The sequence below is a fragment of the Polypterus senegalus genome, chromosome 14 (assembly GCF_016835505.1).
Source record: "Polypterus senegalus isolate Bchr_013 chromosome 14, ASM1683550v1, whole genome shotgun sequence".
Taxonomy (NCBI): Eukaryota; Metazoa; Chordata; class Cladistia; order Polypteriformes; family Polypteridae; genus Polypterus; species Polypterus senegalus.
In genome coordinates, this window is record NC_053167.1 from 141936017 (window position 1) to 141960257 (window position 24241).

The following is a 24241-nucleotide window of genomic DNA, read 5'->3' on the forward strand; positions in this document are numbered from 1 at the left end:
GGATGGGTACATGGTGGTCATGAAGGGATGGACATGGTCAGAAACAATGCTCAGGTAGCCCATGGCATTTAAACGATGCCCAATTGGCACTAAGGGGCCTAAAGTGTGCCAAGAAAACCTCCCCCACACCATTACACCACCACCACCAGCCTGCACAGTGGTAACAAGGCATGATGGATCCATGTTCTCATTCTATTTACGCCAAATTCTGACTCTACCATTTGAATGTCTCAACAGAAATCGAGACTCATCAGACCAGGCAACATTTTTCCAGTCTTCAACTGTCTAATTTTGGTGAGCTCGTGCAAATTATAGCCTCTTTTTCCTATTTGTAGTGGAGACGAGTGGTACCCAGTGGGGTCTTCTGCTGTTGTAGCCCATCCGCCTCGAGGTTGTGCGTGTTGTGGCTTCACAAATGCTTTGCTGCATACCTCGGTTGTAACGAGTGGTCATTTCAGTCAAAGTTGCACTTCTATCAGCTTGAATCAGTCGGCCCATTCATTCTCCTCTGACCTCTAGCATCAACAAGGCATTTTCGCCCACAGGACTGCCGCATACTGGATGTTTTTCCCTTTTCACACCATTCTTTGTAAACCCTAGAAATGGCTGTGCGTGAAAATCCCAATAACGGAGCAGATTGTGAAATACTCAGACCGGCCCGTCTGGCACCAACAACCATGCCACGCTCAAAATTGCTTAAATCACCTTTCTTTGCCATTCTGACATTCAGTTTGGAGTTCAGGAGATTGTCTTGACCAGGACCACACCCCTAAATGCATTGACGCAACTGCCATGTGATTGGTTGATTAGATAATTGCATTAATGAGAAATTGAACAGGTGTTCCTAATAATCCTTTTACAGAGCACAGCAGAAACGTTCGAGCATCAACTGGATAATTTTACATAATTTTTTTTTTACCAATCAAGAGAGTGTATAAGAGAGTGACAGACCCTGTTACAACGCGTCTTTTTTTGAGGAATTCTCTGACTTAATGTCAATTTTAATTACGAACTATGACAATTTTCATATAGATATTCAGTGTGACCAAAAAATAAAAGAATTTATGAACCTCCTGGACTCTCTTGATTTGAGGCAGCTTGTTAATCAGCCTACACATAAAGCAGGTCATACGTTAGACTTAGTGATTACTAAAGGACTGCAAGTTGATATAAAGCAGATCATTGATATTCATCTATCGGACCATTTTCTTCTACTTTTTAATATAGAAATAATGATAAAAAACACTCATGAGAAGCACATTGTTAAACGCTTCTTTGACTCAGTAGCAGCTTTAAAACTTACAAACATCCTAAGCAATCAGTCCGTTTATAGTGCCAACTATAATAGTGAGGATAATGTAAATAGTAAGGTGGAAAGATTTAATACTAAAGTGAGAGCTGCTGTTGACAGAGTTGCACCTGAAAAGACAGTTAAAAAATCTTCTAGCATTGTTATACCATGGAAGACCCAAAGAGTGTCTGATTTAAAGAGAACATGCCGTAGAGCTGAGCGTCAATGGAGGAAGACTAAACTAACTATCCACTATGAAATATTAAAAGTTATAATAACAGAATACAATAACACTGTCCGTCTTGAGAGGCGCTGCTATTTCTCTAAGATTAAGAAAACGAATGCTAGTAATCCCAGAGTTTTATTCTCTATGATTGATCATCTGCTAAACCAGGTAACTCAAAGGAATGCCTCCTAAGTACTTCAAGTAAAACCTGTGAGGCTATCGCTGTATTTTTCAACCAAAAATGAATGATATTAGAAATAACATAGTATATCTCCTCAACACTGCGGATCCTCCTAAACCCCAGCATTCTGTTATAAACAAATTAAACTCTTTCACTAGGATAGATTTACCTGATTTACATAAAATAATTTCTCAACTGAAACACTCCACCTGCGTCCTTAACCCAATACCAACCAGGTTTTTCAAAGAAGTATCAGGTGTGCTAATCAATAATATTCTGGACATTGTAAACTCGTCATTGGATACGGGGGTCTTCCCAGACTGTCTTAAGACTGCTGTAGTTAAACCCCTACTTAAGAAACATAATCTTGACCCTCGCTCTTGAAAATTTTAGTCCCATCTCTAACCTGCCTTTCTTAAGTAAAATACTAGAGAAGGCAGTCAATATGCAGTTAAATGACCACCTCAATAAACATGCTATTCTTGATAAATTTCAGTCAGGTTTTAGAACAAATCACAGCACAGAAACTGCACTCGTTAAAGTAGTAAATGACTTGCGGGTGAATGCAGACAGAGGCCATTTATCTGTTCTCATCCTCTTAGATCTGAGTGCTGCATTTGACACCATTGATCACAACATTCTTAGAAATTGTCTTAGTCAATGGGTGGGCCTTTCTGACACAGTCTTAAATTGGTTTGAATCCTACCTAGCAGGGAGTAAATTCTTTGTTAGTTGTGGTAATTACAACTCGAAGACACATGATATCCGATATGGTGTTCCACAAGGCTCTATCCTGGTCCGCTGCTCTTTTCAATCTACATGCTTCCGTTAGGTCAGATTATCTCAAGTTACAACATGAGCTACCACAGCTATGCTGATGACACACAGCTGTACTTATCAATAGCACCTGATGACCCCGACTCTATTGATTCACTAACACAATGTCTGACTTGCATCTCAGAATGGATGAATAGTAACTTTCTCAAGTTAAATAAAGAGAAAACTGAAATCTTAGTGATTAGCAATAATGGATACAATGAGGCTATTAGAAATAAACTGGATACATCTATACTAATAAAAGGAAAAGCCCTCACTGACTGACTGACTCACTGAATTCATCACTAATTCTCCAACTTCCCGTGTAGGTAGAAGGATGAAATTTGGCAGGCTCATTCTTTACAGCTTTCTTATAAAAGTTAAGCAGGGTTCATTTCGAAATTCTACGTGTAACGGTCAACAAAGTCCGCCATGTTGAACTTTCTTATTCATGGCCCCATCTTCATGAAATTTGGTAGGCGGCTTCCCTGCGCTAACCAAAACCGATGTATGTACTTATTTCGGTGGTATGATCCCACTGTCGGCCGCCATATTGAACTTTTCAACGGTCTTTGTTACTTATGGGCCCATCTTCAAGAAATTTGATATGCGGGTTCCCAACGCTAACTCAACCCTACTTACATACATATATACATCCATAGCCTGCAGCTCGGTCACCGTGTGAGGCGACGTTGGGTCCCCCATCCCAACACCTCCCACGTTGTTGGCTGCCTGCCTGTATAAGGCCGTCCGTCGATCCAGTCTCTACATTCCCTTCCTTGCTACGCCACGGGATTCACATCTCCCTGCTGATAACTACAGCCTTTTAATTTAATCCATGGCTGTTTTATTGTTCATTTATTACGATTATAGTTACTGTGTAGGAATTTTAGACTTACTTTACATTGTTCAGGTACCCATTTCCTTTATCGTTCCAACCGTACCCCCATTAACATGTCTATCGAGGTGATCACCATCGATCAAAGAACTGTCACTTACCGAGTGGTTTCCATGCCCGGAGATACCACCTGCCTTTTCCATTCTCTGTGTTACATATTGCACAGCCATATCAGGCTCACTCTTGATATCCGGAGGAACATTGTGTCTTATGTATTGAATGACTGGACAGGTTCAAGGTGTGGACTGATGACGGCACAGGAGATAATTATACTACACAGGAGCACTAGAAGAGTGAAATGCTTAAGCGCTTCACCTATGGTTCTGCATGTGAGTTGATGGCTGCCGCTGAATTGTTCAGTTGTTGCTTTCAAGTGTACCGAAATGGCCAAATATTTTACACCTTTCGACAACCGCCAATGCCTCTTAAACATCTTAGATTCACAGGTGACAATTCAGTAGTGGACACTTTGATGTTTATGAATGTTTAAACTCTTAAAAGCTGGATGTGAAGTTATCGATGAAACCGGTTGTATACTTACAAAGCTTGACAGATGCCGAATGTCTCTTCAACACAAGTCCTACAAATACTGTCGTAATTGAAACAAACCATGAAACTCAAACCGATTATGACAGCAGCAATCCAAGCTGTGAGATTTGAAACAAGATTACTGTCCACATGGCCAACTGTACATTACATGCTCAAGAGTAAGCTCAGCGCACAGCTCGGTCATATTACAACCAGAGGGCCGAACTCACAATGTGGTATACAAAGAGATCCTTAACAAATAATTATTGGTATATTTTCCCTCAGTTTATAAAGGTTTAATTTTCTTCTTAATAAAAATTTTAAGGCAGTACTTCGCCGCTGCGAAGCGCGGGTATTTTGCTAGTTAGGATTAAAAGTCAAGACAGAAGTAAAAAGCTTAGGGGTAATTGTTGACTGTAATCTGAATTTTAAATCGCATATTAATCAGATCACTAGGACAGCATTTTTTCCACTTAAGAAACATAGCAAAAAAGTTAGACCTCTTATATCATTGAAAGATGCTGAGAATTTAATTCACACTTTTGTTTTCAGTTGACTAGATTACTGTAATGCACTCCTCTCAGGACCACCAAGAAAGATGTCAATCGTTTGCAAAGAGTGCAGAATGCAGCTGCTAGAATCCTTACTAGAAAAAGAAAATCTGAACACATTTCTCCAGTTTTGATGTCACTACACTGGTTACCTGTGTCATTCAAGATTGACTTTAAAATTCTGCTTATGGTTTATAAAGCCTTAAATGATCTCGCCCCATCTTATTTATCGGAGTGTCTGACATCTTATACAGTAATCCCTCACTATATCGCGCTTCGACTTTCGCGGTTTCACTCTATCGCGGATTTTAAATGTAAGCACATCTAAATATATATCACAGATTTTTAAGCTGGTTCGGATTTCTGCAGACAGTGGGTCTTTTAATTTATGGTACACGCTTCCTCAGTTTGTTTGCCCTGTTGATTTCATACAAGGGACGCTATTGGCGGATGGCTTAGAAGCTACCCAATCAGAGCATGTATTACATATTAACTAAAACTCCTCAATGCTATAAGATATGCATCCCGCGCGGAGCTTGATTGTTTGCTTTTCTCTGCCTCTCTCTCACCCTCTCTGACATTCTCTGCGCCTGACGGAGGGGCTGTTTGCACAGAGGCTGTTTGCTTAAAAGATACTGACGCTCCTCTAAAAAAATGCCGCTTTATTGCGGTGCTCGGCATATTTAAAAGCACAAAAGCACACGTATTGATTTTTTGATTGTTGCTTTAATCTCGCTCTCTCTCTCTCTGACGTTCTCTGCGCCTGACGGAGGAGATGTGAGCAGAGGGGCTGTTTGCACAGAGGCTGTTTGCTTAGAAGATACTGACGCTCCTCTAAAAAATGCCGGCAAACTTAAAAGCACACGTATTGATTTTTTGATTGTTTGCTTTTCTTTGCGAGCGCTCTCTCTCTCTCCATCTGAAATTCTCTGCTCCTGAAGAGAAGAAGATCTATTTGCATTCTTTTAATTGTGAGAAAGAACTGTCATCTGTGTCTTGTCATGGAGAACAGTTTAAACTTTTGACTAAAGGGTGTTATTTCATGTCTAGAGGGCTCTAATAATGTTAACAGTGTGGGAGAGTTTATAAGGGCTTAAAATATATAAAAATAACTATACACACATATGGTTTCTACTTCGCGCAAACCCCGCGATCGAGGAGGGATTACTGTATTTCAAATCGTAACCTCAGATCCTCAAATGAGTGTCTCCTTAGAATTCCAAGAGATAAACTTAAAAGAAGTGGTGAGGCGGCCTTCTGCTGTTATGCACCTCAAATCTGGAATAGCCTGCCAATAGGAATTCACCAGGCTGATACAGTAGAGCAGTTTAAAACACTGCTGAAAACACATTACTGTAACATGGTCTTCTCATAACTTCACTGTAATTAAAATCCTGATACTCTGTATATCCAATTCATTATAATAACTATTCATGGCGGCTCTAAAATCTGTACTAACCCCTACTCTCTCTTCTGTTTCCTTTTCCTGTCGCTTGCGCCACCACCATCTACTCAAAGCACCGTAATGTTCCAACAATGATGGATGGATTAAAAGCCAGAAGTCTGTATGACCATCAACATCAAGTGACTCCGTGAGAACCCTAACTACAAAGAGGACTATTTCATTTATGTTAGGTAGAATGCCCAGAGGGGACTGGGTGGTCCCGTGGCCTGGAACCCCTGCAGATTTTAATTTTTTTTTCTCCAGCCGTCTGGAGTTTTTTTTTTTTTTCTGTCCACCCTGGCCAACGGACCTTACTCCTTTTCCATGTTAACTAATGTTGTCCAATTTTGATTTCTTATTTTGTCGTTTGTTTTTCTTTCTTTTTTTTCCATTATGTAAAGCACTTTGAGCTACTTTTTGCAGTTTTTGTTGTTGTAATAAATAAATGCGAGGTTCCTGTTTCAACCTGAATAAAGATGGTATTGCTAAAGTACTGAGGCTCAGCCTCGTGTTTTGGGGTGCAAGTCAGGGACTCACACGTGGTCACAATGCTATAGTACACAGTATACGCACGTATGGATGTTGACTATATGAGCGTGGCACGCTGACCGAGACAGGGAATGGGAGACGATTACCCACAATCCCGCAGCAAGAGAGAGTGAGAGAGAGAGAAGAACCATCAGCTCAGTTGTGATCACATGACGCTCGGCAGACAAAGCGTATACGTACTACTCGTATTGCAAGACCTCGCTCGTGTATCAAGTTAAAATTTATTAAAAAAATTTTTAGCTCATCTTGCAAAACACTCGCAGACCAAGTTACTCGCAGTCCAAGGTTTTACTGTAGTTTGTAAAATGTACATCTCCATTTTACCAGAGAACTTGTCACAGCACTGTGCAAAAACCACGATACAAAAATAAACTCAATTAAACTGAAAGGAATCTCCCTGCCAGACTTCTGGCCTATCTTGAACAAATGGACCAGACCACCCTGTTGGGGGCTCAATAACGCCACCTGCTGCCAGCAGTTACAGGAATGGCAAACCATGTATACCCCATTTCACTTTACTTCCATCCATCCATTATCCAACCCGCTATATCCTAACTACAGGGTCACGGGGGTCTGCTGGAGCCAATCCAAGCCAACACAGGGCGCAAGGCAAGAAACAAACCGCAGTTCACTTTACTTATATCCCTCAAATAATTTAAGGGTCTCTTTTGCCTGTATCTCCATCTGGCATCCCTATCCAGGGCAGCTGGAGATTGGCCCCCCCATCTGGCGTGTGTCCCAGCACCTGCTAACTGATGCAAACCCTGACTCAAAATGACTCTGTCAGTGCAGCACAATTTAATTTATTCAGCCCTGAGTAAGAAAAATTAGCATGGGCGGCATCCTGGGGAAAACGGACACCACATGAAGTTTCTCAATCATTTACTTAAAAACCCATGCAGGAAGAACATTAGGACAATCGAAATGAGAACAGGCCATTCAGCCCAACAAAGCTTGCCAGTCCTATCTAATTCCTCCAAAATAATATCAAGTCGAGTCTTGAAAGTCCTCCTGTCTACCACACTACTAGGTCACTTATTCCAAGTGTCTATTGTTCTTTGTGTAAAGAAGAACTTCCTTATGTTTATATGAAATTTACCCTTAACAAGTTTCCAACTGTGTCCCTGTGTTCTTGATGAACTCATTTTAAAGTCACCGTCTCGATCCACTGGACTAATTCACTTCATGATTTTAAACACTTTAATCATATCTCCTCTTAGCCTTCTTTTGCTTAAACTTTAAAGGCTCAGCTCTTAACATCTTTCCTGATCACTCATCCCCTGTAGCCCTGGAGTCCGCCTAGTCGCTCTTCTCTGGACTTTTTCTAGCGCTGTTATGTTCTTTTTGTAGCCTGGAAACCAAAATTGCACACAGGACACCAGTGTGTTATAAAGGTTGAGCAGAATCTCCTGTGACTTGTACTCCACACATCAAGGCGCTATATAACCCGACATTCTATTGACCTTCTTCATGGCTTCTGAACACGGTCAGGAAATCAATACCTTAGAGTCCATGATGACTCCTTAATCCTTCTCATAAGGTGTACTTTCAATTTTCCGACAGCCCACTGTGTATTTAGTGTCGAGTGAAGCTCAGGTCCCAAGGAAACCTTTTGGACGGACAGCCTATTAAGACTCATTTTGTTCAATGCAGCCACTCACATGTAGGTAAAGCGGCACATGTGGGGCACTTTAGAGCAGTCATACCAAAGTCTTATTTTGGATAAAGCAGCTGCCCATGTGCAGGCAAAGCTATACATGTGTGGTGTGATTTGGAAAATCAGCTATAAAGAGCATCCACACAGAACAACTATGAAAACAATTTTTCTTAATAACAACTATAAACTCTACAGAAAAGTGTGTGACAAATTAGCTTTGTATCCCACCTTTGATGATCCAAGCATTTAGGGTACTTCTAATCCTTTCTTCAGCATCCCCAGAATGAGCCAGGAGCACAAGCAATGGTTTTTCCGATGCTACCATGCAATTAGGCCTGTCTGTTGGGTTTTCTGGAATCTTTGCATTCCTCTCTAGGAAAAATTAAAAAATAGACAACATGGTGTTTTTTCATGACTTTGTCATTGTGAAGGGTCCTCATTGGTCACTTATACAATTATTCCCCGAGATATTTTCAAAATTTCTCCATTAGTTTAAAAATAGCTTTTCAGTATTATTTTCTGGAAATATACAAAATATTGAAGTTTGTAAGGTAAGTTACAATGCAAACATGTATTGTGATATTCATTCACATATTTCATCAAGAGTTTCCACCTTTGAGGTGTCGCTTCTTACAAGCCAAAAAGCTTTTCCAAATGCGACTTTCTTGCTGTATGTGCTACCACTAAATTTAGGGTGTGGGCAGCACATAACACCAAAGTAACTTCAGGAATTTTTCTTTGGCACTCTGGTTAGTACACTTTTAATAATAATAATAATAATAATAAAAGATTAGGGTTTACATTTATATAGCACTTTTCTCACTACTCAAAACTCTTGACATAGACAAGAAGGGAACAACTTCAACCACCACCAGTGTGTAGCACCCACCTGCATGAGGTGATGGCAGCCACTATTGTGCCAGTATGCTCACTACACATTAGTTATTGGGTGGTGAAAGAGGGAGAGACAGACAGTTACATGGTGGGGATAAAGTATATATACAGTGGTGTGAAAAACTATTTTCCACCTTCCTGATTTCTTATTCTTTTGCATGTTTGTCACACAAAATGTTTCTGATCATCAAACACATTTAACCATTAGTCAAATATAACACAAGTAAACACAAAATGCAGTTTTTAAATGATGGTTAATATTATTTAGGGAGAAAAAAAAAATCCAAATCTACATGGCCCTGTGTGAAAAAGTAATTGCCCCCTTGTTAAAAATAACCTAACTGTGGTGTATCACACCTGAGTTCAATTTTCTGATTACTGCCACACCTGTTTCAATCAAGAAATCACTTAAATAGGAGCTGCCTGACACAGAGAAGTAGACCAAAAGCACCACAAAAGCTAGACATCATGCCAAGATCCAAAGAAATTCAGGAACAAATGAGAACAGAAGTAATTGAGATCTATCAGTCTGGTAAAGGTTATAAAGCCATTTCTAAAGCTTTGGGACTCCAACGAACCACAGTGAGAGCCATTATCCACAAATGGCAAAAACATGGAACAGTGGTGAACCTTCCCAGGAGTGGCCGGCCGACCAAAATGACCCCAAGAGCGCAGAGACGACTCATCCGAGAGGTCACAAAAGACCCCAGGACAACGTCTAAAGAACTGCAGGCCTCACTTGCCTCAATTAAGGTCAGTGTTCACGACTCCACCATAAGAAAGAGACTGGGCAAAAACGGCCTGCTTGGCAGATTTCCAAGACGCAAACCAATGTTAAACAAAAAGAACATTAGGGCTCGTCTCAATTTTGCTAAGAAAAATCTCAATGATTGCCAAGACTTTTGGGAAAATACCTTGTGGACTGATGAGACAAAAGTTGAACTTTTTAGGAGGCAAATGTCCCGTTACATCTGGCGTAAAAGGAACACAGCATTTCAGAAAAAGAACATCATACCAACAGTAAAATATGGTGGTGGTAGTGTGATGGTCTGGGGTTGTTTTGCTGCTTCAGGACCTGGAAGCTTTCTGTGATAGATGGAACCATGAATTCTACTGTCTACCAAAAAATCCTGAAGGAGAATGTCCGGCCATCTGTTCGTCAACTCAAGCTGAAGCGATCTTGGGTGCTGCAACAGGACAATGACCCAAAACACACCAGCAAATCCACCTCTGAATGGCTGAAGAAAAACAAAATGAAGACTTTGGAGTGGCCTAGTCAAAGTCCTGACCTGAATCCAATTGAGATGCTATGGCATGACCTTAAAAAGGCGCTTAATGCTAGAAAACCCTCAAATAAAGCTGAATTACAACAATTCTGCAAAGATGAGTGGGCCAAAATTCCTCCAGAGCGCCGTAAAAGACTCATTGCAAGTTATCACAAACGCTTGATTGCAGTTATTGCTGCTAAGGGTGGCCCAACCAGTTATTAGGTTCAGGGAGCAATTACTTTTTCACACAGGGCCATGTAGGTTTGGATTTTTTCTCCCTAAATAATAAAAACCATCATTTAAAAACTGCATTTTGTGTTTACTTGTGTTATATTTGACTAATGGTTAAATGTGTTTGATGATCAGAAACATTTTGTGTGACAAACATGCAAAAGAATAAGAAATCGGAAGGGGGCAAATAGTTTTTCACACCAGTGTGTATATATATATATATATATATATATATATATATATATATATATATATATATATATATATATATATATATATATATATATATATATATATATATATATATATATATATATAAATCTTAAGAGATGAGATTATTGCCAACAAATTTTTTTTCCAAGTTAGTCTCAACCATTTCCAGTTCACGGCCCATGGCCACGGTCCTCTTACCTCTCATTTGTGTGAAGGCTTTTATCAGACAGAAACAAAAAGGAGTGTGGCATCCAAGAAAAATTACAATATTTAAATCAAGCAACATTGTTGCATCACCAAAAGATATCGACTGGTTTCATTAAAAATTATTAAATGAATCAAAAGGAGCAACTTCGTATAAAGATGTTCTAACTATAGACTGAACTACGTACGGTACTTTTCAAGAAGCAGCACGAACAGTTGGATAATGTAAATCGAACGATTATATGTTCGAAATGATGTCTGAGGCTGCTTCTGTAATAATGCCTGACAAATTAAGACACCACTTCGTGTACTTAATTATGACAGGTGAAGTTGATGCTTTACAATTATGGGAAGCGTTCAAAGAACCATTATCCGAAAAGTCAAAGGAACAAACAAATGGCTCTTTCGATCATCAAAGAATTGTTAGAAGCAGAAGATTTAACAGTGCAGCAATTTGGACTTCCAGAAGAAATAGACAAATCTGAGGTAAAGAAAGAGATAACAACAGATGAAGATTTAACTGAGGAAGGCCATGGAAAATAAAATTTTCCATACGGTAAAACGGCTCACAAAACTTTTAACTTACCTTTAAATATCACAGACAAAAACGTTACATTGAAATGGAAAAAGATGAAACAAGAAATGCAAAAGACAGAAATATTTATTTGGGATGAAGTGTTAATGATCCCACAAACAGTATTAAATGTTATTGACAAAACATTTCAGGATGTTTTTGGCTCCAATCAACCGTTTGCGGGTAAAACTTTTAATCCTAGGAGGAGACTTTCATCAAGTTCTACCAGTAGTCAAGAAAGGAGACTGAAGGCAGATTTAGGATGCATTCCTAAAGAGTGGGTCTTTATGGTCTTTGTTCCAACAATTCAAATTACAAAAGAATACGTGAGCAGATAAAGACTCAGTTTATTTTGCTATCTGGCTACTAGACATTGGCAACTTTAAAATTCAAAATCTCCCAATAAAAGAGAAGAATTTTATCATGAAGGGTTTAACAGAATAAATGAGTACACGGTGTTGTGATGTAAGATTTTGCATATAACTTCATACAAACTTTTTATGTCTTTATTTGTAATTTAGGCAAAGCAATGCAATTTAGTGTTACATTAGTGAGAAGCATTCATGTTTAGAACCCTCCAACCCCAGGAATTGGTCTCTTTGAAATTTACGATAGAGTTGGGGGAGGAAGTGCCTTAAACCAGTTTAGCGAGTGTTTCTCTGCTAAAGTCTTTCAACCCCTGCAAGAAAGCCAAGCTGCCTAACATATGGTTTGGGGTCAGGAGTTAAGATGTTCTATTTCCCCATTGGTCTGAGGTATGGCCGTTTGGAATTTGCTTGTCTCAGAGGCCTTTAAGTACTACGACGCCCTATTGGATCTAGGGGTTGGACAAAACACAGCTCGGCAGCCATATTGAACAGATATGTGGCTGAAAGCTGACTACAAATGAACATGAGACATTTTAACGTAACAAGTCTGTGTACCGCCTGAAACTACACATCACCATTTAATCAGGTTGTATGGTTGCCAATATTCAAATGTACTTTGCATATTATTATTTATGAATATTACCAATAATACATTGGTTAAATTGTAACTAAACTCCTGCTTGTTTTTGACTACACCTAATTGCCTGAGGTTATAGATGTAGAAGGGAATGTGGGGAGAAGTCATATACTATAATACCTTATAAACAGTGGTAAGTCTGTGGGATTTGAGGTGTTCTGACAGAGGCTACATATTAATAATACAAAAGGGGTAATATAATACTCCACCAAGACAAAACACACAGGCAATTCTAGCACCAAGAAACTATGGAGTCAAACGAATTAACGCAAAAATTGATGATCGGTTACACGGCAAATTGGTTAAATGCGTATCAATAGACTCTGCTGAAACAGCTGGTGGTGAGGGTGCAGAAGATGAAAACATCAACTTACAATATCACGAAGAATATCTACAAGCATTAACACCGTCTGGTCTTCCACCGAATTACTGTATCATAATGTCATTGCGTAATTTATGTGCAAGTAATGGGCTGTGCAATAAGACAAGATTAGTTGCATTCAAAATTGGTCGAACAATTCTGAAATGTAAAATTTTAACAGGTGACAAGAAAGGTAATGTAGTACATCTTCAGGGCATAGCATTAGACACCAAAGGAGATCTTGATATGCCACTCGTATTAAAACGTTTACAGTTTCCCGTTAGAATAGCTTTGGCAAAGACAATTAACAAATAACAGAGTCAAACATTCCAAAAAGTTGTTTATTTATTAGAGAGAAAGAAACAAAATTCACTCACAGGCAATTATACATGGCGTTGTCACAATGAAAGTCTGAACACAGAGTCAAAACTCAATGTGATATTGAACAAAAGTTAATTCCAAATATTGTTTTTACTGAAGTTTTATAATAAAAGTGTAAGTTTAAAAGAGTATCTGCGTGTTAATTTCAAAGCCAAACAGAAGAAAAAATGTATAACTCAACGAATACCTCTAACGCAACATGAAACATAATTTTCTTTCAATTTATTACGTTGTACTATTTTTTTTAACATGGATAATTACTCACTGTAATGTAAAATAGTTAGGTCTATTATGCATATGTAACAGTTCCCATGAAAATAACAATCTGTTTAAATTGTACATCCGCTTCTCGTACTATCTGCCCGCAGAGCCCCCTAGAGAGAGTGTGTGTGTGTATAATATAGATAGATAGATAGATAGATAGAGAGAGAGAGGTGAAATTCTGTTACAGCAATCTTCCAGAGACCTAAAAAATATTTTGCTGTAATGAGATTCTGTATTTGTTGCTATAGTGCTTTCTTTAACTTGCGTCCAGACGTCTACAATCATTTCAATAGCTTCTTTCGTGTTAATTTCAATCTTCTCCTGTCTACAAGTTATGCGGACAAGAATTTTTCTCAGCATTTACTTGCAATAATACACTTTCAGGGTGCGAATGATGCCCAAATCCAATGGCTGAAGCACTGCTGTGCAATTGGGTGGGAGGAATTCAACGCAAACATTATCTAAATGCGGAAGCATGTTGTGGGCAGCACGGTTATCAATCAGAAGCTGAATCATCCTTTTCTTGTTCTTTATATTGTGAGGTTTCTGAACTCTTTTGGTATCCCCCAATCTCCCTGGGATCCCTCCCACCCAACAGGAACATCACGCTGAAGTGTGTCCCATAGTGTGATTGCTGCGTTTGTGAAAGATTGTTTGTCCGTTGCCGGGATAGGGCAACAGTAGGCTCACAGCGGTGCAGTGAGGCTTCACAGAAGCGAATCCTAAAAGATCGGGGTTGCGCTATAAGTTCCTGTTTTACACCATAAAACAAGAGGCTGAGTCTCAGTACTTTAGCAAAAGCAGCTTTATTCAGCTTAAAACAGGAACAGCACAGTTATTTACTGTAGCAGGATCTGCCACTATCCTATAAACAGACACAGCAGTCAGGCAGTGTTGTGGTCAGGTTAGTTGCCAAGTAATCCTGTTCCCTTCATTTACAATGTTCCTTGCATCACCCATCGAGTTTGCTTTGGCGGAGAGACGCAGCAGAGCTGCGAGTCTGTCCTTGCCACGGCAACATATAAACAGTCTTCCACAGATGCAGTGATCGCACTTTGGGACGCTCTTCGGCGTGTTGTCCAGTTGGGGGAGGTCCCAAGAGAGATTAGAATCCTCACATTTTCTTGAATGAGTGCCACATTAATAGGAATGTTTCTTGAACGAGCATCACTAAACCACATAAAAACTGCTTTTCGATGTCTTCAAATGCACCAGTTCACATACGTTTGCAGCCCAAGAGTTTTCTTCTTTTATTGCTCGGTCTTTCAAGAAAGTGGACAGTGTCGATGGCGAAATTCCGAATTCACTGGCAACCTCTTTTTTCTTTTTGCCGCAATTTTTTTTCTTTTTCCAATATGAACTGTTATCGTTTTTCTCATGTCTGTCATTTCTATAGGAGGGTTACAGTGAGTTAAATTCTAAAAGATGTTTTTCAAATGTTGACGAGCAATAAGCTAAAGGTATCACTGAAAACCACCGAAAACAAAAACAGCAAAAAAACCCTTTGAGGAAACTAAGTTCGAGAAAGACATTTTTTATAGTGTTTCTGTTTGGGGGTCGTTGTGCACAACTGAGCTGTGACCACAGAACTAACTGCTCTGTGGATGATTCAGGCATTTCAAGGTCTTTTGTGCACTTCGTTGTAATAAAAGTATCTGTTGAATGTACTTCACAGTAACGAGATTTCTATAGACTGGTGTCATATGGGGAAACTGTCGGGACCATAAAAATACTTCGTTGTAACGGAATTTTACCTGTATTGTATTTTTATAATTATATATTTATTTATTTAATTATTATTATTATATTATATTATATTACACACACACACACTCACACACACACACACACACACACTATGCTTGCTTCGCTTGCCCACCCCTGGTTTTGGTTTACCAGATACACAATTTAAAGAGTTTGATATTTTCATTGGAATTGTTACATATGCATTATTTTCACTTTAAAACTTTTGTAAAAACAATACTTGTCCTTTATTTCTGTCCCTGGGCGTGGTTACATCTTTTTTCGCAGGACATACAGTATAATCCTTTCCCTTTCAAGGTAATATGACAGCCATTAAAATTTTCTGACTTTTCATTTTGGGTTGTCTTGAAAAAATCTGCCGAAATCCGCTTCTCAATAGCTTAGTGCGAAATCCGCTTCTCAATAGCTTAGTGCAAATAAGTGCTACAGTAGCACAAAGTAGTTGGGGGTCTCCGAGACCCCCCATTCATGGCAATGTTACCATTTTTGTACAAGCGTTTTTGCTTCATTTTATATTTTACTAGCCAATCCACGGCGTACCATACGCCGCATAATCAGGCCGGTTTTTAATAATTTTTAAGCACAGGGAGAAAATTTAACATTTGCAAAATCGGTAATGTAATAAATCAGCAAGAAAAGCAACATTGTAACAATGCGCGGAACGAACCAACACACAATCGTCCGTGCGGCGTAGTGAGGTGGGAGGGGGGTGTGTACAAAGTGCAGGAGCATCTAAGAAGATGCATGTTTGTCGCGGATGCGAATTGCTGTATGTAGTGTGTACAACACTTAGCTATGCTGCACGCGGTTGTGCGTCGTAACCGAAAACTCGTTTTTTAAAGACTGCTCACTTCATTGTGTTTTAACCTCAGTTGTAAAGGAATGTTTTAATGATCCCATGGGATACCCCCCGCAAACAGTTTTACACGCTGCATATGGCGATTCACCTTCGCGAGAAACACGCCTCTATTAACAGTCAACGTGTGGGAGGGGGGTGTGCACAAAGAGTAGGGACGAAAACAGTGGGAGCGTATGAGTCGCACTTAGTGGCAATTCCACGATTTGCAGCCCGAATGGGGTTCAACGGCTTACCCACGCCTAGACACACGCTCAAACTCATGCATAATTATTTATTGAATGGTAAACACTTCTGGAAAGACACGGTTATCTAAAACAGGTTGGTGTGAGAATACAACAGTAAATGAATGAAAAGATGGAGCTCTGGAGAGAGCAAAATACAACACAATAGTGAACCCGCAGCATAACAAACGCCGCATAATTATTTATTGATGGTTGAACACTTCTGGAAAGACACAGGGACACCACTCGCAAACTGTTTTACACGCCGCATACAGCGAATCAAATCCGCGACATGATTTTTCCTAGATGGTCCTGTCGCGTCCACCCTCGCACTCGAAGCATACACACCGCCTGGTCATGTGTCCGCTTGCCAGAGAAACTCACGGAGAGCCGCCCACCAGCTGCCTGTGTGTGTGTGCCTCTGTCTGTCTCTGGCGCGGCTTTCTCTTGCGCTGCCTCTGTGTGAACCGGTCAGGCACACAGAAGGTCAGCTGCTGACAGAGCGTCTCGACTGTTGCAGGGCCTGCATTGGTGAAACAGGTGAGACGGTAATGAAACAGAGGCACAGGGCTCATTGGTTTTTAAAGACTGATTCCTTCATTGTGCTTTAACCTCAGTTTTAAAGGATTGTTTTAAAGGATCCCATGGGATACCCCTCGCAAACTGTTTCACACGCTGCATATGGCGATTCACCTCCGTGAGAAACATGCCTCTATGAACAGTCAACGTAGCTCAGAGGTGCATGACATTAACCCGACCTGCACTGCATGTGGCCTCTACGACAGACGAACATAAATGACGCCATTTTTTCTGTGTCGTCGCGTCCGAGTTGGTGGGCGTGGCCCTGCGAGTTGTCATCGTATCCAATGGTCTTGGAGTTGGTGGGCGTGGCTCCTTCCTGTGTGCGCCATAGGTGTCTCACTTGTCGGCGGCTTAGTGAATCCACGCCCCTTCCAGCGTGCTTTTCATGGTTGTCTTGCCTTAGTGAATTATATATATATATATATATATATATATATATATATATATATATATATATATATATAGATGTTTGAATTTTCTATTTATATTTTCTTTGGTTTAGATTTTCATTGTCCTGCCTGAGACATTGCTGGTGTATAATTTGTTGAGGAGCAAGTCCAGTTGATGTGTTCATGAACAATGAGTCAACGACCAACAAAGAAATGAAATGTAAGTGAAGCCCTGGATGAAATAATGAAGGAGTTATTGGATTTTGATACATCAGACAATGATGATGATGATGATGGAAGTGACACTGTGTCAAGTGATGAGGAAACAAAAATTGATAACAATCAACGTGACAGTGAAATGGAGTTATGTTCAGGTGACAGTGACTCAGAGGAGGAAGAGGGCGATAACAGATCAACAAGCGATGAGGGACCTGCTGAAATGTCGCGTGGCGGCAGAATCAAATGGTCGATGAAGAAACCTTCCAACAAAAGAATGCCCTTGTAATCTGGATGTGCTGCAATCCTGACTGGAATAAGAACAAGAAATATCACCGTCGACTCTTCCTGCGCGAGTTAGGTAACTCTTTGACAAAACCATTGATTGAGCTCCGTTTTGAAACGCAACAAGCACTATGACACAGTGTCAAACGTTCCAGTGAGAGCACTGGAGTCGCTGCTCTGCTCAAACAGCCCCATGGAGATGTAGTAAATATAGCTAAGAAGCGACGCTGTCACATGTGCCCAAGGGCAAAGGAGAGAAAGATAAAGGCCGCTTGCTCCCAGTGCAAACTTCCGGTTTGCCAAGAACATTCAGAGCGTTCGCTTGTATGTCTGGCCTGCAAACAAGTTGAAATTGAGGCAGATTCTGAGTGACTGTTATGTATGCGAATCAGACGTGGAACTGAGGTCTTGTTTTAGTGCTACTATGACCGTATGTTATATGATTTGGTGAACACTGAACATGCATGACTATTACAAAGGTAACACGTAAACCATTGAAAATTTACATCACATTTACTTCATTTCAGAGGTAATAAAAATTTCTGAAGTTATTGGATTGCTTTTTAGGCAAATTTAACCAGTTTAAAATGGTCTGCAAGACCCCGATTCATGGAAATGTTATAAAAATGGCATTCACGGATGAGGGTTAAGTGAGGAGCCTTTTAATTTGTTTCCTGCTCTTAACTTTTTGATTTGTCACTAAGCACATCATATAGACATCTAACGGAGAGGTTCAGAAATAGAAGGCAAGTCTCTCACCTTTGACGAGTGCTGTGCTCCCTTTGTTGCTGTTTTCAGTTTCCACATGACAGCGGTTTGGTAATGGTGTGAAACTCAGCTCATTTCTAATGTCCTCCCGAGTCTTCGCTTTAACCTCTTAAGAAAGAGCCAAGAGATAAAATGAGTTTGCCTGTGACAAGTTACAAGAAAAAAAAAAAAAATAGAATGGCACCTTCATCCTCTTGAGAGGATAACACAATTTAGAGAACCTGTCAGCAGAGTACGGACTAATAAAAGGTTCAGCTAGAAGACAGACGCTCTGTATCCATGAACACTTCAATTACTATTTTAAATCTTTACCTCGGGGCTGTGTCATTTAGCTTTGAAGTTGTCAGCTTATTAGACTGGGGCCACGCAATTAACAGCTTTACAAGGCCAACTCGGAATCCCAGATTTGTCACTCACCATTTTCTACTTCTTCGTGTAATCGAGTTCCTGCCACATGTCAGATGCACGTGAAACATGGATTGGTTGTTATGGTTTTTTGCTTAACTTGCTATTTTTCCCCCACACATATATTATTTTTGCTTATGAAAATATAAAAATTTTCCATAGATTTTTATCTTCTGTTAGTTACCTTGTAATGATCTGGTCATCTTTATTTTACATATATGTCACACACAAACACACTCACTGGCCACTTTATTAGGTACACCTGTTCAACTGCTTGTTAACGCAAATATCTAATCAGCCAATCACGTGGCAGCAACTCAATGCATTTCAGCCTGTAGACCAGGGGTGTCGAACTCCAGGCCTGGTGGGCGCAGGTTTTCATTCTCACCCTTTTTCCTAATCAGTGCCCAGTTTTCACTGCTAATGAACTCCTTTTCCATTCATTTTAAAAGCCTTGTTTTAAGGATTCAGCCCCTAAATTGATTCATTTCTTCATTAAATGGCAGCCAAACAGAAATGAGATGTGAAACAAGCCAACAGATGACCAGCTGACTCCAACCAATCTCTTAATAAGAGGTCAATTCTTGCTATTACTTAACCCTGTTATTTAATTCCATGACTTGTTGCTGATCTCATTCTGCCACAGCAGACATTTCCAAAACTGTTGAATTTCTGTTTTTTCTAAGAACACCATCAAGATGTTTTGAGGAGCTGAGAGATCAACCTTACCAGGACATTCACCTTTCTTTATTTTCAGATATTATGTGATGGGCACAGGTGAGCTGGTCATGTGGCGCTCATTTCACATCTCATTTCTGTTTGGCTGCCATTTAATGAAGAAATTAATCAATGTATCTCCAAGAAGATCAAGTATTCCAGGAGATTCTATATATACATATAGTTAATTCTTTTGAGCAGTATATATATATATATATATATATATATATATATATATATATACTGCTCAAAAGAATTAAAGGAACATTTTTAATCAGAGTATAGCATCAAGTCAATGAAACTTCTGGGATATTAATCTGGTCAGTTAAGTAGCAGAGGGGTTGTTAATCAGTTTCAGCTGCTGTGGTGTTAATGAAATTAACAACAGATGCACTAGAGGGGCAACAATGAGATGACCCCCAAAACAGGAATGGTTTAACAGGTGGAGGCCACTGACATTTTTCCCTCCTCATCTTTTCTGACTGTTTCTTCTCTAGTTTTGCATTTGGCTACAGTCAGTGTCACTACTGGTAGCATGAGGCGATACCTGGACCCTACAGAGGTTGCACAGGCAGTCCAACTTCTCCAGGATGGCACATCAATACGTGTCATTGGCAGAAGGTTTGCTGTGTCTCCCTGCACAGTCTCAAGGGCATGGAGGAGATTCCAGGAGACAAGCAGTTACTCTTGGAGAGCTGGAGAGGACCATAGAAGGTCCATAACCCATCAGCAGGACCAGTATCTGCTCCTTTGGGCAAGGAGGAACAGGATGAGCACTGCCAGAGCCCTACAAAATTACCTCCAGCAGGCCACTGGTGTGAATGTCTCTGACCAAACAACCAGAAAGACTTCATGAGGGTGACCCAAGGGCCCCATGTCCTCTAATGGGCCCTGAGCTCACTGCCCAGCAGCATGCAGCTCGATTGGCATTCGCCATAGAATACCAGAATTGGCAGATGCACCACTGGTGCCCTGTGCTTTTACAGATGAGAGCAGGTTCACCCTGAGCACGTGACAGAAGTGAAAGGGTCTGGAGAAGCCATGGAGAACATTATGCTGCCTGTAACATCATTCAGCATGAGCAGTTTGGTGGTGGGTTAATGATTGTCTGGGGAGGCATATCCATGGAGGGTCACACAGACCGCTACAGGCTTGACAAAGGCACCTTGGCTGCCATTAGGTATCAGGATGAAATCCTTGGACCCATTGTCAGACCCTATGCTGGTACAGTGGCTCCTGGTGCACGACAATTCCTGGCCTCATGTGGTGAGAGTATGCAGGCAGTTCCTGGAGGATGAAGGAATTGATACCATTGACTGGCCACCACACTTTCCTGACCTAAATCCAATAGAACACCTCTGGGACATTATGTTTTGGTCCATCCAATGCCACCAGGTTGCACCTCAGACTGTCCAGGAGCTCAGTGATGCCCTGGTCCAGATCTGGGAGGAGATCCCCCACAACACCATCTGTCATCTCATTAGAAGCAGGCACCGATGTTGTCAGGCATGTATACAAGAACACAGGGGCCATACAAAGTGCTGCGTACAATTTGGAGTTGCTGCAATTCAATTTGGGCAAAATGGACAAGCCTGCCACATCATTTTTCACTCTGATTTTTGGGGCGTCTTTGAATTCAGGGCTCTGTAGGTTGATCATTTTCATTTCCATCAAACGATGTGGCATCCTTTCATTCCTAACACATTACCCAGTCTATATCAGTATAGATATCCAGGAGGATTTCTTTTTCCCATTGAGATCTGATGTGTTTTCAAAGTGTTCCTTTAATTTTTTTTGAGCAGTTTATATACACATACATACATACATACATCTATCTCTAGATATATCTCTCTATAGATAGAGCAATTAAGGGGATGGATTTTTCAAGAGCAAGTCAATGAAAATGAGTTCAAAAGAAGTTAATTAGCAGCAAAAACAGGCCACTCAAAAAAAGTTAGAATGAAAACCTGCAGCCACAATGGTCCAGTGGTGCCACTGTTGGCAACTCCTGGTTTAAATGCCACAGCCTGCCCGAGTAACGTTGCTGACCGCATGTCCATACCTTTATGACCGCAGTGTCCCCATCTTCTGATGGCTCCTGCCAGCAGGATAACCCACCATGTCACAAAGCTCAGATCAACTCAAACTGGTTTCTTGAACATGATGAGGAGTTCACTGGACTCAGACAGCCTCCACAGTCACCAGATCCCAATTCAACAGAGCACTTTTAGGATGTGGAGATTCGCATCCTGGATGTGTGGCCGACAAATCTTCAGCAACTGCATGATGCTATCATGTCAATCTGGACCAAACTCCCCGAGGACTATTTCCAGCACCTTGTTGACTCTACACCATGAAGAATTACGGCAGTTTTGAAGGTAGAAGGGGGTCCAACCAGGTACTAGCAAGATGTACCTAATGAAATGGCCAGTGAGTGTTTACACATACACACTCATATGGTCAAAAGAATGTGGACACCCCTCCAAATAACTGAGCATTTAGTTAACAGTTGCACAAAGTCAAGTACATGCAGCTTCCACTGGCACATACTGAAGAGCTCAGCAACATTAAACATGGCACTGTCATAGGGTGCCACCTTTGCCACATGTGAAATTTCAGCTCTGCTTGACCTGCCTCGGTCAACCAAAAGTGATATTATTGTGAAATGGAAGCATTGAGGAGCAACAAGAGCTCAGCCACAAAGTGGTAAACCACACAAACTCAAATAGAATTCAAATTTAAATTAAAACACAAACAAGATAAGACAAAGAAATAGCAGCAATAGAACCTCCACAACTTCATTCAATAAAGCTATACTGGCAACACATCGCCGACACCATCAGCACCAAAATCCAACTGTCCTCAAGCAGAAATCCAAAATGGCGCACAGGACCGGGAGAAAATGGCAGCAACTTGTTTTCTTTTTTTTTTTTTCTATTAATTTTATTACAATCCATACATAGCAATCAAGTTTTTACAAAAAAAAGAATTATGTTAAGAACAGATCGATCCCCACCCCTGAGAGAGAGAGCAAGCCAAACGGTGTAAGATTTAAGGCTTGTAAACATACCTAAATTAATAAATTCTCTGTGCTTTATGAACTTATTTTAAAATATTACTGATTAGATCCTGCCATGTTTTAAAAAAAGTCTGTACGGATCCTCTAACTGAGTATTTGATTTTTTCCAATTTCAAATAATATAACACATCAGTTTCCCACTGACTTAAAAGAGGAGAGTTTGGGTTCTTCCAGTTTATCAGAATAAGTCTGCGTGCCAACAGTGTAGTGAAGGCAATCACAGTTTGTTTGTCCTTCTCCACTTTAAGCCCCTCTGGAAGACCCCCAAACACAGCTGAGCGTCTCTTCTCAGCAGCTGGGAACATTGTCTCAAAGGAGAGAGGCAGCCTCACACCAGAGCACGTCGAAATGCTCACATTCCTGCACTGAAATCAGGAATATATCAACTGAATCTTTGATAAACTGTACATTATTGTTTTATTTTATTTGTATTGAAGCTTTATTTCAACTTTTGGACTTTAAGACACAGCAGTGGCCATTTTTGGTTAAGTTAAATGCACTTTTTTTGTTTAAAGACTATGTGCACTTTAGTATTTCTTTTTTATTGTGGTCACACTAATATAAAACATCTGATTATATTCAAATTCATATGTTTCACTGGTTGTTATTTTAAATTTGATTGTTATTCATTTTAATCGTGTTAATGCAGAGACATCAGGGTGACATTCACTGGTTGCCAGACATGAGCAGATGAGGCAAGACATGCACTGGAGCCCAGAACAGGATGTGCAGCCACAGGTCGTCCATCCATCCATTTTCTAACCCGCTGAATCCAAACACAGGGTCACAGGAGTCTGCTGGAGCCAATCCCAGCCAGCACAGGGCACAAGGCAGGAAACAAACCCCAGGCAGGGCGCCAACCCACCACAGAAATTAATCTATTATTTACTAATTAGTGGGTCTGACGCTAAAGTAGCTGCAGCCTTTCATGATTCAGGGCTGTTTGCCCGGGTGTCTGCTCTGCTCGTTTCTAACTGTCATTGTTAGGACACCATGAAGGAGGAAACTGGACAGAGAAAGGGCAAAATATAATGAAATCAACAAAAGAGAGTTAAGCATTTAAATCAATAGCAGAAATATTTCTAAATGTCTAATCAATGTAAATTCATGCTGCTATGCTTTTCTGAATGTAGAATAAGAGAAGAGGAAAAAAGAATACCAGCTAATTAAGTGACATCAGGGTTATCAGCGAGTCCAGGGTTATCCTACACAACCCAAAGGCATGAAACTGGAAGAAACTCTGAGGGGCAGAGATCTGGCAGAGCCAAAGTCACCAGCCAATCAGAAGACAAGGTTCTAAGGGTCACCAGCCAATGAGAAGACAAGTTTCTGAGGGTCACCAGCATGTTTGATCAGAGGCGCCTCACAGCACGACAGTTTAACAGTGCAGGTTGGAAAAGGCAAGTGTTAGTTTGTATTG

At 40.4% G+C, this 24241-nt stretch overlaps 1 protein-coding gene across 2 annotated transcripts in view; it reads right to left on the bottom strand.

The window, feature by feature from the left end:
- si:dkey-86e18.1 (uncharacterized protein LOC557342 homolog) overlaps positions 1 to 24241 on the bottom strand; it is a 93502-nt gene that overhangs the window by 66181 nt on the left and 3080 nt on the right. The window contains exons 2-3 of one of the 2 annotated variants that reach the window (XM_039734982.1): positions 18612 to 18728; positions 8370 to 8513 (exon numbers count right to left, since the gene is read on the bottom strand). The gene's annotated coding sequence lies outside the window, so the exon portion shown is untranslated. The remainder of the gene's footprint in view (positions 1 to 8369; positions 8514 to 18611; positions 18729 to 24241) is intronic. The other variant, XM_039734983.1, reaches the window with a different exon arrangement.